The sequence below is a fragment of the Pinus tabuliformis genome, chromosome 8 (genome assembly GCF_031772625.1).
Source record: "Pinus tabuliformis cultivar Carrire ecotype Pingquan chromosome 8, CPIR1, whole genome shotgun sequence".
Classification (NCBI taxonomy): domain Eukaryota; kingdom Viridiplantae; phylum Streptophyta; class Pinopsida; order Pinales; family Pinaceae; genus Pinus; species Pinus tabuliformis.
The window spans coordinates 291,660,025-291,673,944 of record NC_142294.1 but is presented as its reverse complement, the minus strand read 5'-3'; positions in this window follow the sequence as shown (position 1 = coordinate 291,673,944).

Sequence of the window (13,920 nt, the reverse complement as noted above, 5' to 3'; positions counted from 1 at the left end):
TGATCTGACGTCATCAAAGTCTCCTACTACACCTCTTGTTGATGGAGTAATTGGTTCAGTGACACAAACCCCTGCAAAAACTTCTTCCAAACAGAAGTCGGTCTCCAACACTACTACCAATGAGTCTTCTCGTAATCCGCCTGGCCCTAGTAAAACCTTAGAGGTACACGTTGTTCAGTCTACCATAGTGAACAAATCCTCAAAAGGTAAGAAGAAAGGCAAAGGCAAGGGTAAATCCAATGCCCCAAAACAGGGTCCTCCTAAGTCATCTCTTGGTGATGCTTCTACAAAAGTCTAAGTATCCATGCCTCATTTGTGAGGAGGATCACTATACTAAGGATTGTCCCAGATGATTCGAAGTTAGTCGTTTGCTCAAAGGGACCCCAGTTGTCCTAAAAGAGTCGTTTCCATCCCAGCAAACCCAAATGGTAGACCAACCTCAATCATATGCTTCCTTAGGTTCACAAGTGTTCATGATGAGTACGCCCATCAATGTGGCTACTAGATCAAAATATTATCAAACTCCTACCCCGATAGCAGGGAAAGAAAAAGAAGCTACCCCTTCTTCTTCTGCCCCGTCAAGTTTTGGTCCTCTTCATATCGAGCGACCTAACCCTGATTTCGTTGTTCGACCACCTTCTCTAGGTGTGGCACAAAAGTCCTTGTACAATCCCAACGCTCGCGCTGCACAACACTAAAATATTGTTGACGATTTTCCGCAGGCACCATCAGCTATGTCTACCCTCGAGGTACTTCAAAGTTGTCTGTCTCAACGGAAATCATTACTGTCGACTATTTGGGGTATTGATCCTAGCGATCCAGTCTTATATGTTTTGATCTAGAAAACCACGTTCCGCGTCTTCCTCATCAGATTGCCTTTCTCATTCAGGTCATCATCAATGAGAAAACCGTTCATCGGACTATCATCGATGAAGATGCTTCAACCTGCATCATGTCAGTCGCTTGTTGGAAGGAAATTGGTTCTCCTACTCTGAACCAGTCCCCTAACACTTTGGAAGCTTTCGACGGGCACGATTTGCGACCATTCGGTGTCTTACCCAACCTTGCCATTACTTTGGAGGGAAAGACAGTACACGTTGAAGTAGAAATTGTTGACACTCATCTCAATTATAACCTTCTACTCGGACAAAGTTTGACCCATGCCACGCATGTTGTAGCCTCCTCCCTATTTCGCGTGATTCGTTTCCCCCATCAAGGAAAGATAGTCACGGTCAACCAACTATCCTTCTTTGCCTCTTCCTCCTTAGATGGCAATGTTTCGTATGTCAAGCACAGCGGTGCTCCTTATGAGAGTGTGGGGGCAGGGATTTTTAAAGATCCTACCTTGATGAGAATTTTTCCACTCCCACTCCTCATGTTGCCTCTGTCAACATGATCTCGATCAAGTCTGATCCTTGGGTCATACCTTCACCGAATCTTGTTGATACATGGGGCGAGGTTATGTCGCTAAGTCCGACTGAAATCAATTATGTGGATATTGTTTCGGCCTCACGTTCTGTATCCTCTGATCATCATGTTTCAAGTTCTTCTCTCGATGTGTTTTCTCAATCCCCGTGGCTTAGTTCTGGCCCGACGATCATGTTTATGTGTCTTGAGCAGTTCTCTTCTCCGCTGCCTATTGACATGTCAGTTTCGCCTGCCATTCTCAAGATATTTCAACTGAGGGCCCCTTTATCCCCTCATGGATTCAGGTCTTTTCTCCCTCCCCGAGTTTTTACCAATTGCCCATTATTAAAATGGGGTTGTCATATGACTTGTAACCCTCCCTCGCCCAAGGGGCATGGGGGTAAAGACTTATATGAGTTCTACTCTATTATTTGGCTGAGTCGATGCTTACTCGTCATGTCAACGGTAAAAATCTGGTGGTCATCTGTGTTGATAGATTACTCGAGTCCGAGCATGGACTCTCTCATAAAGTACTATGCTTAGGTCATCTTGTATGGTTACTTTTGTACACTAATGTGTCATTCTTTTCTGTACAGTGTGGTTTGGTGTGTTATTTTGCAAGCAGCTTCTCTGCTTATTATGTTTTTGCCTTCTTTGCATATGTCGATGTCCCCTCATGTCGGTTTCACTGATGGTTCTTGTCATAGTACCCGGAATCTATCATCCGCGGCATGGGCCATCTATGACCCCCATGGTGCGTTAATTGATCTTCAAGGTATCTGCCTAGGTCGAACAACTAATAACATCACTGAGTATAGCGCGATTATCGAATTATTGTCAGAAGCTATTGCTCTTGGCATCTGGGAATTGGTTGTCAAACTTGATTCACAACTTGTTCTTCTTCAACTCAATGGGCAATATTCCGTCAGAAACCCTCAAACCTTGAGAATGTATCTACGTATTCATCTACTAGAGAGAAATTTTGATTACATTACATATCATCATATTCCTCGACACATGAATACATTAACATATGCATTAGCTAATTATGTGCTGGATAGACATTTGTGAAACATGTAACAACTCGAAAATAAAAACATTTGTACCATAGTAAGCAAAGAAGTACAACATATATATATGTGTGTGTGTGTGTGTGTGTGCGTGTGTGCTGGTAATGTTTGTCATACATCAAAATCTCAAAAAATAATAATATGCGTGTTTGAAATACATCGGTGGCTAGCAGGCCTTATACATTCGTGGCTCGCAAGCCTAAAAAAGTATGGAATGCTAGACCTATGCACTAAACATCATGATGCTCATAATAGCATGTAACTACTCGAACTAAGCGAGTCAGCAGTTGGCGGATCCGATATGACACCCCCACCGTATGCCTCTGGTACTGGCGTGGGACATCACCCATCCAAGCATACTCTGGAATCCCATGGGTCAAACCGTCGAGATTCCATGCAATCTCCTCCTCGTTGTTGCTTCCCTCCTCATAAGGAGCGACCTCAAACTGCCGAGCAACATGCCTAGCAATTGGGAACATCCTGGCAGGGCGTTCTGGTCCAACATCTTCATTCATAAAATCGAAGTGTCATGAACACGTATATTTCAAAAATAGTAAAAAACATCAAAAAACTAAAATTGTTTGTTTTTACCTCCATCATCAAAATCCTCCCCTTCTGGGAGTGGCATATCTAGATCTCCGCGGAAGTTGGTACCACTGTAAGGCCAATCCTCCACTACGATCAACTGTCGTCGTAGCCATGAGAAAAAGGCAGGCTTGTAGGACATCTGTTGGCCCCCTGTGACCCTGGGCATCAACTCACTCCAACGGACCATCCATGGGTCTCGAGGCATCGACAAATCTACCTTAGTTAGCTAGTATTGGAACAACAGAACCCGTTCCAGGAAGAAGGTCACTAGCACAGATCCAAAGCAAAACTGCTTTAGGTGTCCTGCCTTAGCTTTTGAAAGCTGGTGCTTCATGTTGATTTTCATTGCTTCTGCCCAGTTAAAGATGGTGGGCACCGTGCAGTCAATAGCGTACTGGAACTTTGACTTGTTGGTCTCATGCAGTGCTTGGGACCCAGCCACTCTGTTGATGGTCAACAATAGCACTCTCAACACAAGATCTCGAACTATCATGATCTCGATCTTACCACTTTTGGATTTGAGAGCTTCTTGGCAATGTTCGGCAAGAAGCATAGTCACGCTTACCCCAATCAGCCTCGACCCATATAGGTTGACTAGATACCCTCTCCAGGATAGTCCTGTGATGAAATAAATGTCTGAAGTCTCCAACTCCACCTCTTGGTCACCAATGATGAAAATTTCCTGATTTATGTCCCAGAGACTAATCAGGTACTGTAGCAGCTCAAGTTAGGCCCGTATACCTGGTGTAAGAAAGAATTTGAGGAGCCCACTGTTCCTCAAATCCTCTAAACAATTTGGATTGGCTATTGCTTAAGTATCGATATCCTCATGCTCATGTTCTTTCCAATCTACCATTTTTTCACGATTTCTTCTTGCAAGAACCATGAAATCAAGTCAATGATAATCCTTGGCCATAAAAATTTGAGTTTGAACGACTGAATTAAACAAGAAACATGTTAATTTTTTGCTCACACTGTCGGGGTGTCTGTTTTAAAAATAATGGCGCCGACGACGCGATTGTTTTAAAAATAGTGGTGCTAATGGCGCGGTTGGCAATGTTAACCACCCCCGATCAGCGCGAATCCGTGCCCAGAAATCGCGCCAACCGAAGACGATTTTTTTTTCCAAAAGCTCCCTATGAAACCCAAAAAATGGCTTAAAACAAGGAAAAACAATATGAAAATGGAGCTTAAGGTCTTGGCTCTTACCTGCAATTGACGACTCGGCAAATGACCTCCTGGATCTCCTGCAATCTCCTCCGGAAGAATTAGGGCACAAGTGGGTAAAAACTCTTCACACAAAGGTAAAAAGGGTAAATGGTAAAAAATAATTACTTTTACCCCCATGTTATTCATTTTTTCATGAAATATTTAGGGTTTTGAGTATTTTTTACCTATTTTGCCTCAAAACTGGGTAATGCCCTTACCTTTCTTGTGCAACAACAAATGATGTATTGTCAACGATGGTACTAGAGTCATGTTTCAACTCTTTTCTGGACTCGTAAATCTCCAATGAAAAGATCGCCGAGTCTTTTTCCCTTTTTGACTCGTAAAAGAGAATATTGGGGTTCTGCTTTCAAGCTCTTTTCTGACTCTTTAAACACGAAAAGATTGTCAAGCTCTTATCAATTTCAACTCGTTAAAGGCTGCAAAACATCGTGTCCCCAGTATACGTTTACCCCTTTTTTCGGGCTGGGATGCACTATTTACGAAAAAGGTACTCCTTGACTGAAATGGTCAAGCAGTTCTCTCAAGTATTGTTTTTTACCTTTTAGGGCTCGAGAGACACAAATGTACGAAAAGGGACCATGTGGAGTTTTCTTTTCCATGTCTTTTTCAAACTCTCTAAACATGAAAAAGATACCAAGTTATCCCTTTGTCAGACTTGTTAAAACATCAAACGACATTGGATTCGTCGCCATGACGAATGTGAGCTTCTCCTTCCTAGGTCTCGTTAAACTTACTAGGTTGGATTCGTCTGAAGGATGAACTTACAGTGCAAGCACATGTGATCTGCATTTAAATAGGAACGCAACAAATTACAGAGATAACCATAAACACAAAGATGCAGCAGAAATAATACTTCATTTCATTAATGTAAAATACTGAGATACGTTTACAAACAGAAAATGGAAATAAACAGCTAGGGCGATGGTAGCTTATCTTTGAGAAGAGATGTGGTGGCTACATGCCTCTAAATTGTGTTGCAATGAGGCTTGAAGAACTATTTATTGTTGAGAAACAATGTAAAACCCTTCACATCCCAAAACCTAACCCTAGAAGATGAAACGCCAAATTGTGGGCCCCGTTTGGGTAAATTGGTACATCAATTTCTCGGGGTAGTAACTTTGGCATACGATCTCCGTTTGACGCGTAAAATAGCTCGTTAGAAAGATCTATCTTAGCACTACAACTTTAGGGAGGGCAACATCAATTTGTGGACCCATGTTGACCCTAGATTTCCCAAAAAAACATCGTTTAGGGCCTCAAAATGGCTCCAGAAGTTTAGGGCCTAAAAAACTGCTAAAAATAGTAAATTGTGCTACAAATTAGGAAACTGAAAAACTGAAAGAGACAGTTGTGGGGGTCCAAATGGGATAGGTGGGTGGCCACCAACATCCACCTGGATCGTTCCTCCCCCCTTAGGAAGCAATGGTCCCCATTGCGTTGAGTTCCTCTAGCTGCTGAACTTGGTCCCTAATGAGCTGTTCTGCGATCTCGGATGTGTCCAGTAATGGTGGGAAGCATGGTCGAGGGCAATACACATTGAATACTTCGTGCAGGTGAAGGAATGGAGGAATGTTGTGCTCCAAAGCATTATTTCCCACTGCCTTAGTAATGGTGACAGGACCATGTTGGTGTGGTCGGAGCTTTTGATGGGCTCTTGTAAGGTGTTCTTTCTACAGATGTAACCAGACTTTGTTGCCCACCTGAAGCTTGTGTGGTACCCCTGTGGGTGAGGAGAAGTTGTTCTTGTGTTTTTTCATGACCATATTCCTTTGTTGTTGCTGTTGCGTGGAGGAACCCTTCACGAGAGTCATGGATGTGGTGATGATCTTCCCCTTACTTTGGGAGCGAACCAGACAGAAAATAAATTTCCTAGTCTATGAGATGAGCTTATTGCCTTTCTTGGTAGTGATCAAAGAGGTGGCAGTAGGTGGGGCTACCTCCGATATCCTGTATAATGAATTATTCAAAGAAATAATGACAGCACGAGGCATTGACTCATACACAACATGTCGCCTCCACAAGTATGGCTGGCCTAATAGTACATCACAAACATCCAGAGGTGTAACATCACACAATACCTTGTGAGTGAAGGGCTTGATGCTGTAGGTAAGGCGACACTACTGACGAACTCTGAGATCTCGTCCTTCATGAAGCCACCCAATACTATACGGCTGCGAGTGTGGTGTAGTCGGTAGGCCCAACCGCTTCACAACCTTTGCTGAAATGAGGTTCTTTTGGCTGCCACTGTCGACAATGAATTGCAGTCGCGAACCCTTCACCCACATCTGTGAGTGGAAAAGACACTCCCCCTACTCTAGGTCTTTGGGCTCATTCTTCTAGATCTTGACGGTGGCAACAGTGACGCTGGGCTCCGCATCAGTGATCTGCTTCCCTTTGCAATTCCCCTTGTCGGGTTCTGGCTCAGGGTCAGAACATGCATCTGATTCAGAAGCCTTCAAGTCGGCCACCAACGACTACTTGGTCCGACACTCACTTGTGTTATGAGTGGGACTCTTGTGGAACTCACACCACTTTCCTGTGTCCTTCTTCGACTTTGTGGTGTTGTTCTTTTCTTGCGGCTTTGACAGGTTGTTTTAGGTCACCCCGCCTTGGCTTTGTCCTTTGGTCTTCGAATTTGCAGATCCAAAGTCTCGCTTCTTTTGTTTGAACTTTTGCTCAATTTTGACAGCATGTTGGTACGCTGTGCCGAGCGAGGAGATGTTCAAGAACTCCATCTCTTCCTTGATGTATCTGTGTAGGCAGCCACGGTATTTGAGTACCAGATGCAGCTCATAATCTTTGATACCCAACTGTGTGCGAAGGGTATGAAAAATGTTTGTGAACTCCGGCACATCTTGGTCCCGTCCCTGCCGCAGTGTGGTCCATTTGATGTATTTGTCCTCATAGCTTTTGACAGGGTAGTAATGCTCCTTGATGGCATCCCGGAATGAATCCCAAGTGGGCGCGACTGAAAATAGTGAGCCAATACTTTCATTCTTCTGCTCCAGTACGTTTCCCACCAGTCCTTGACGTGGGGGGCTACTTTGATAAGAGCAAAAACAATATTTTCCCGACTCGAAAATTCATGAACAGAAAAATACCCTTCTAGCAGATTTAACCATTTATCTACGACATCTGCATCTATTTGACCCTCGAAGATGGGGATTTCAAAATTAAATTGTACCTTAAAGGGCGTGGCATTTCCAGAGTAGTTTTTGGAAGCCGATGCGTCGCCTCTGGGTAGTCGTTAAAGGATTTGGGCAAAGTTGTCCATCATCGTGTTCCTTTGTTGCTCGAGGGCTTCTTCGAGCAAGATTTTGATAGGATCTCCTGCCCCCTCATCTTTCTTTTCATCTGCCATGGGAGGCCGTCGGGATTTGCGAGGTTGGTCTTGCAAAGGTTCGACCAATTCAAGCCCTAACTCTTTATATCCCAACCTCGTTGGGGACATGCAAAGAAAAACAGAGAAAAAGCAGACCGCTCTGATACCACTGATCCAGATTTAAACAAGAACGCAACAAATTACAGAGATAACCATAAACACAAAGATGCATTGAAAATAATACTTCATTTCATTAATGTAAAACACTGAGATATGCTTACAAATATAAAATGGAAATAAACAGCTAGGGCGATGGTAGCTTATCTCTGAGAAGAGATGTGGTGGCTACATGCCTCTGAACTGTGTTACAATGAGGCTCGAAGGCCTATTTATTGTTGAGAAACAATGTAAAACCCTCACATTGAAAAACCTAACCCTAGAAGATGAAACACCAAATTGTGGGCCCCGTTTGGGTAAATTGGTACATCAATTTCCCGGGGTCGTAACTTTGGCATACGATCTCCGTTTGACGCGTACAATAGCTCGTTAGAAATATTTATCCGAGCACTACAACTTTGGGAAGGGAAACATCGGTCCATGGATCCATGTTGCCCCCATATTTCCCAAAAAACGTCGTTTAGGGCCTCAAAACGGCTCCAGAAGTTCAGGACCTGAAAAACTACTAAAAATAGTAAATTGTGCTACAATTTAGGAAAATGAAAAACTGAAAGAGATAGTTGTGGGGGTCCAAATGGGATAGGTGGGTGGCCACCAACATCCACCTGGATCAACATGCTATCCCCTTTAAGCTTGCGATCACAAATAATTGGGGTACCTGCCATAAATGGTGGGGGAAATTTGGAAATTCTATCTATTGTCGACAGCTCACTCTTGAACATGACACTTTTTGTTTCGTGTCAGGTTGGGATATCCTCCTTTCATCATTGACCTTCTTGGGTTGGGCCATTCATTTTTACCTTCCATTTTATGTCTGCCACGCCATCATGACCACTGATCCTATGGATCCAACAACTGCCAAAATTCGGAATCGTGTCGCTGATATGTTCAAGAGTCAGTCCTTCTGCAGTTACACTTACTCCTGATTCTCTGTTTCATTTGAAATCATTCGCATCTTGTTGTCTCATGTCGATGATGTGGGATACATCATGGCCCTCCTTTGACACGGTCGCTTCCTGTCATCTTTGGCTCATTATCCAGGAAGTTGGCCGAGAGATTCCCTTCCAGTACCTTGGAGCTTACATGCCCCAATGGCAAGTTCTTCGCACTTGACGACAAGTTCACATCATTGGATTTTGATCATGTGATTTCACAAGTGTTCGACATAAGTTCCTTTATTCACATTCTGTGAACTGTGTTGCCAGTACCTTGAGAGCCATTTTCATTATTGGTGGTTTCTCTCGCGCTTGTTAACGGTTCACGTCATTGACCGGTAATCAAGAGACTTCCTAACATGTTCGACTTCAACACATTCATTCACATGTTAGGATTTGTACTTTGATTGGGTCGTTTGGAGCGCAAGACCCTGGGTTAAGATTACACAAGTCCAGGTTGCGAGGTGATGTGACATGGTCATGTTGATATACATGTATCTTTCATATGGATGGTTGTGACCATACCATGAGTTGTTATATGTGATCCTTCTCATTATTGGGTGGTTATGACCATACCTTGGTTTCATTATGATCCTTTTTGCTGGATGGTTGTACCCATGCCTTGGATCCATTTACATGATCATTCTCTCGATGGCTACGTCCATAACATTTATATCTTGCTTACAGGTTTTCCAATGACAGACTTCGGTTCCCCGCTTCCACTTGTAAAGCATTTAACCCCTCACTTTAACTCGACCTTCATGCTTTAGGGGGCATCTATTACACAACATTTTGTCATTATCCCTGTACTCCCCATCTATGATCCTGGAGGACCTCTACAGTGTACTTTACATGCTTTCCTGTCGTGAAGAAACTCCCATTGTGTCCCTCTTCATGAGCAGAACAATTCCCTTTTGCATCATTTCCCAAAAATGTTTATCCCAATTTACAAGACCGACGCTAATGACCCGTGTCCTCCTCGCACCGATATGAAGGGATTACAACTGTCCCTAGCACCAATCGGATCGACTGAGCCCTTTCTCAGTCACGCTGATCCTCTTTTGGAAAGTTTTTTAAATATGGAGCTGAAGCTTCTAGCTCTAGAAGCTTCGTAACAGTAGTCTGGATGGAGTCGAGGAGGTCAGTTTGGGCTCCTTTCCCCTATTAGGATGGAACTAATCCAAGAGATAAGGCCTTCTCCCATGAGAAGAGGAACCATCTCCCCTCCATCCAAGCTATATAAACCTCTCTTTTTCCTAAGCACAAGATAGTTTTTAGTCATAATTAAGTGAAATTTTGATTTTGGAGTAGTCAACAAGCTACCCATAGTTTGTAGCTTTCTAGCTTGTGTTTAAGGGAGAATTGTGAGTTTGGTTTGGTGTGAAGACTAAAGGGAAGAGCCTTGAGACTACCATTGTTGAGGCTATCCATGAGATGCTAGCAGAAGTATGTGGGAACCCGGATATGTTGGAGGAGAACAACAACGTCAAGACATCGGTTGTAATCTCTTCTTGAACTAATATAGATGCAACTATCGATTGATTTCCTACATGAAATGTCATCTCACATGTTTATGGCTTAATGTTTCTTGACCTATTAAGTAGGTTGAATGCAATTTGTATGTTATCACGTTTGTTGTTTGTTGTTGTTGACTTGTTTCAGGTGTTCGAAGGAAGGAAATGGAAGATAGCTGGAGCGAGGAAGCAAGATCATCACCAAGCGGAATAGCATACTAAGAGGTAGGCCCTCTTATTTGATTCTAGCCTAAGGAGATCTTCCATAGATTGTTTGTTTGTGGCTAGACCCGCTCTCTCAGGCTAGAGGAATTGTTTGTGTTCGCACTTAGAATTTACCTGCACCACACCACAGGCTTGGTATTAGCATGACAAGGTAATGGTTTAGTTGTTTATATAACTAACAGCTGGGTGATGTGATAGCATGTAATAAGACTCAATTGCAACAAGGAAAAAGTTAAAAGGAAGGAATTGGGTAAGAATTCATTTGGAAATGTTTGGAAACCGTAGTAGCCAATGAATGAGTGCTTTACATGAATAAAGGAAGTCTTCTTAACCTTGATTTCGTCTGACATTATGTGGATATGTGCTATATTCATGAGCATGTATTTGACATGTACAACAATTGGTTTTCAATTTTGGCCGGATTATATATATACACGTTCAGTTATAGGGCAGTGTGCTTGGCACAACAAGGTAAGGTAACTAGTATATTGTATATTTATTTATGCACTGACAATTATGTGTTTATGGCGAAATGATGCAGGGGATTGCATGGCAGAGACACTGTCGTGAAATCATCTTAAAGGAGGCTCGGGTCGATCTTTCCCTTGGAATCATTGGGAAACCATGGGGATTGAGTCATGGTGTCTATCGAGAGTCTTGTGATTTCAGTGCTTATTGCTTTGTTTACGCTTGATATGTAGTTTTGTTTATGTTTAGCGTATGTCCATACCACTTTGCTTGTGGTGTTGTATTGTTATTGATTTTCACTGTTTTATTCTTGGTTTCCTTCTTGTTCTTGTCTTTTATGTTTTAGAAGTCTTGGGAATTGGTTGGGAAAGATGAAAGTTAATTGAGCTCGGGGAGATTTGAATGAAACCTGAGAGTTAATGTAAGACTTGATGAGGTCGGTACATAAGTAAAGGGGCAACTAAAGGCAAGAATATGACAACTAGTTGAATTGGTTGGGTCCATGGAAGGTGGCGGGACATTGATGAGAAAGGTAACAAGAAAGGTAAAGTAAATGGATTTGAGACGTCAGATGACTTGGCTATGTTGCAAACTGTTGTTCTCAATGTTTTGCATGTTGTGCACGGATAAAGGGAGTTCTCTTAATCTATAACTTATGATACCTGGTAATTATGTTGTGATAATGATTATGTTGATGCTTATATATGTATATATGTATGTATGTATGTCGTTTTCAAATAAGATCGTCATAAATCATGATTGTTTAATGCTATTATTTATATGTTTACATGTATGTATGTATGTTGTTATCTGATAGGATCGTGACTGCTTTATGGTAATGTTTATATATATATATATATATATATATATATATATATATATATATATATATATATATATATATATATATATATATATATGTATGTATGTATTTCATTGTCTAACATGGTTGTCAGGGACCATTCTCGTGGAGGAATGTCTGTGTATGCAAGTGAATGACATGACGAGGTTCCTAGTTATGAGGAATCAAGTGGAAAGAGTAGCCCTGACAAATCTATGAGGTCAATATCACGTGGATATGAATTGATATTATGTGATTATACTATGTCTATGTTTATGTTATGGACAGACTATGTTGAGGGATACATCAGCAGAATGAAAACAATATGATCTGCGACATGCTGGGACAAGAATGGATGGTGGAAAGACATTGGAAGCAAGGTTTCCTTGTAGAGAGAGTGTGGTCTCTAGATGTGTGGTACTATTTATGTGTATATGTTGTACATGTGTTACCTTTAACGTTGTGTGCACGTGGTGTTGTGTATAGATGGTGTTGTGTACATATTGTTTATGCATGCTATGTATAGATGGTGTTGTGTACATGTTGTTTATGCAGTGATGTGTACATATGGTGTTGTGCACATGTTGCATATGTGGTGTTGTGTACATATGGCGTGGTGTGCATATTGTACATATGGTGTTATGTACATGCGGTGTTGTGTGTATGTGGTGTCATGTACATTTTGTACATGGGGTGTTGTGTGCAGGTGGTGCTGTGTACATGTTGTGCATGTGGTATTGTTGTACATGTGGTATTTTGTGCATGATGTACATGTTGTGTTGTGTGCATGTTGTACATGTTGTTTGTGTACTTGTGGTACTGTGTATGTGCATTGCGTAGTCGTGGTATCGTGACATGTGTTTTCGTTGTGTTGTACTCTATGTATGTATTGTGTTGTGTTGTACACCAGATGTAGGTGTATGTATTATATTGTGATGTACACTGGGTGTAGGTGTATTTGTTGTGTTGTACGTCAGGTGTAGGTGTATGTGTTGTATGTCAGTTGTAGGTGCAATATTGTATGGTGTTGTATATTGTGTGTGATGCACACATTGTGTATGTGTACGTTGTTGAAGAAAAGGCATTGGGTGTTTGTTGTGTGTGGCAACTAATATGGTGTGTGTACGAAAATGACAAAGGACCGATTAAAGGATAAGTACGAATATTTTATTTCAGTGTTAATTATGCATGTGATCTATGATTATGATTCATGATGATTGCATGTAATTTATGATTTTGACTTATGATGGTTGCATTTTGAGCTAACTGGATATGATATGTTTATTCATGATGATTTGATCAAACAACCAGTTTGACTATTGTGACAGGAAGTGAACAAAATTCCAAGCGTACCTTATTGACGAGCCACCGATGAGGTATGATGTGAATTTATTTCAATTTATTTTGACTCTAATGGGAATTATGTGCTTGGTACAGTGAAGCATGGGAAATGCCTAATTGGGTGGTTGGAAATGGTTGCAAGAATATTAGCAGCAACAACAAAAGGAATTGGAACATGCAACAATATGTTGGTAAAGCACTTCAGGAGCAGGGCCATTGTGGGACACTGCTACCCAATAGTGTCCATTGATTTCCATGAGCATGCTATGACTGGTATGATGGTTTTGAGGCAGGGAGATGCCTTGCTTTTTAGACATTCCAATGTGAGGAAACCTTTCCAAGGGATGGATCGCCCGATAAAGAGGATACCCGTGGAACTTGGAAGGTGTGTGACTACACATAAGGGTGTGACCAGATTGCCCAAGGGACTGTGTAGCAGAGAAGGGAAGGTTGAGGATGGATTTGTTTTGGTCATTAGCATTGCTAGATGGAATAAGATGCACATTAGGAGTGTGCCCTAGAACAATGAGGCAGTAATTGCTCACCGAGGGAACAAGTAGTGCAAGGATCATAATGTTAGTTATTGGATGTAGGATTGACTTTGGCAGTGGATTCTGGACTTCATGGGAAGGAGGTGAATCTTGGTATTACTTTGAGGGTGGAGGTGTGAGCCTCTAGATCCCATTGTTGCAAATGCAGGCATCACATCCTTTTATTTGTTGGTTGAGCAAATGTGCATATGTAGATATGTGTATATTATTGTAAATATTGTATCAAGTTGAATTTATAAAGCTCCATAGAC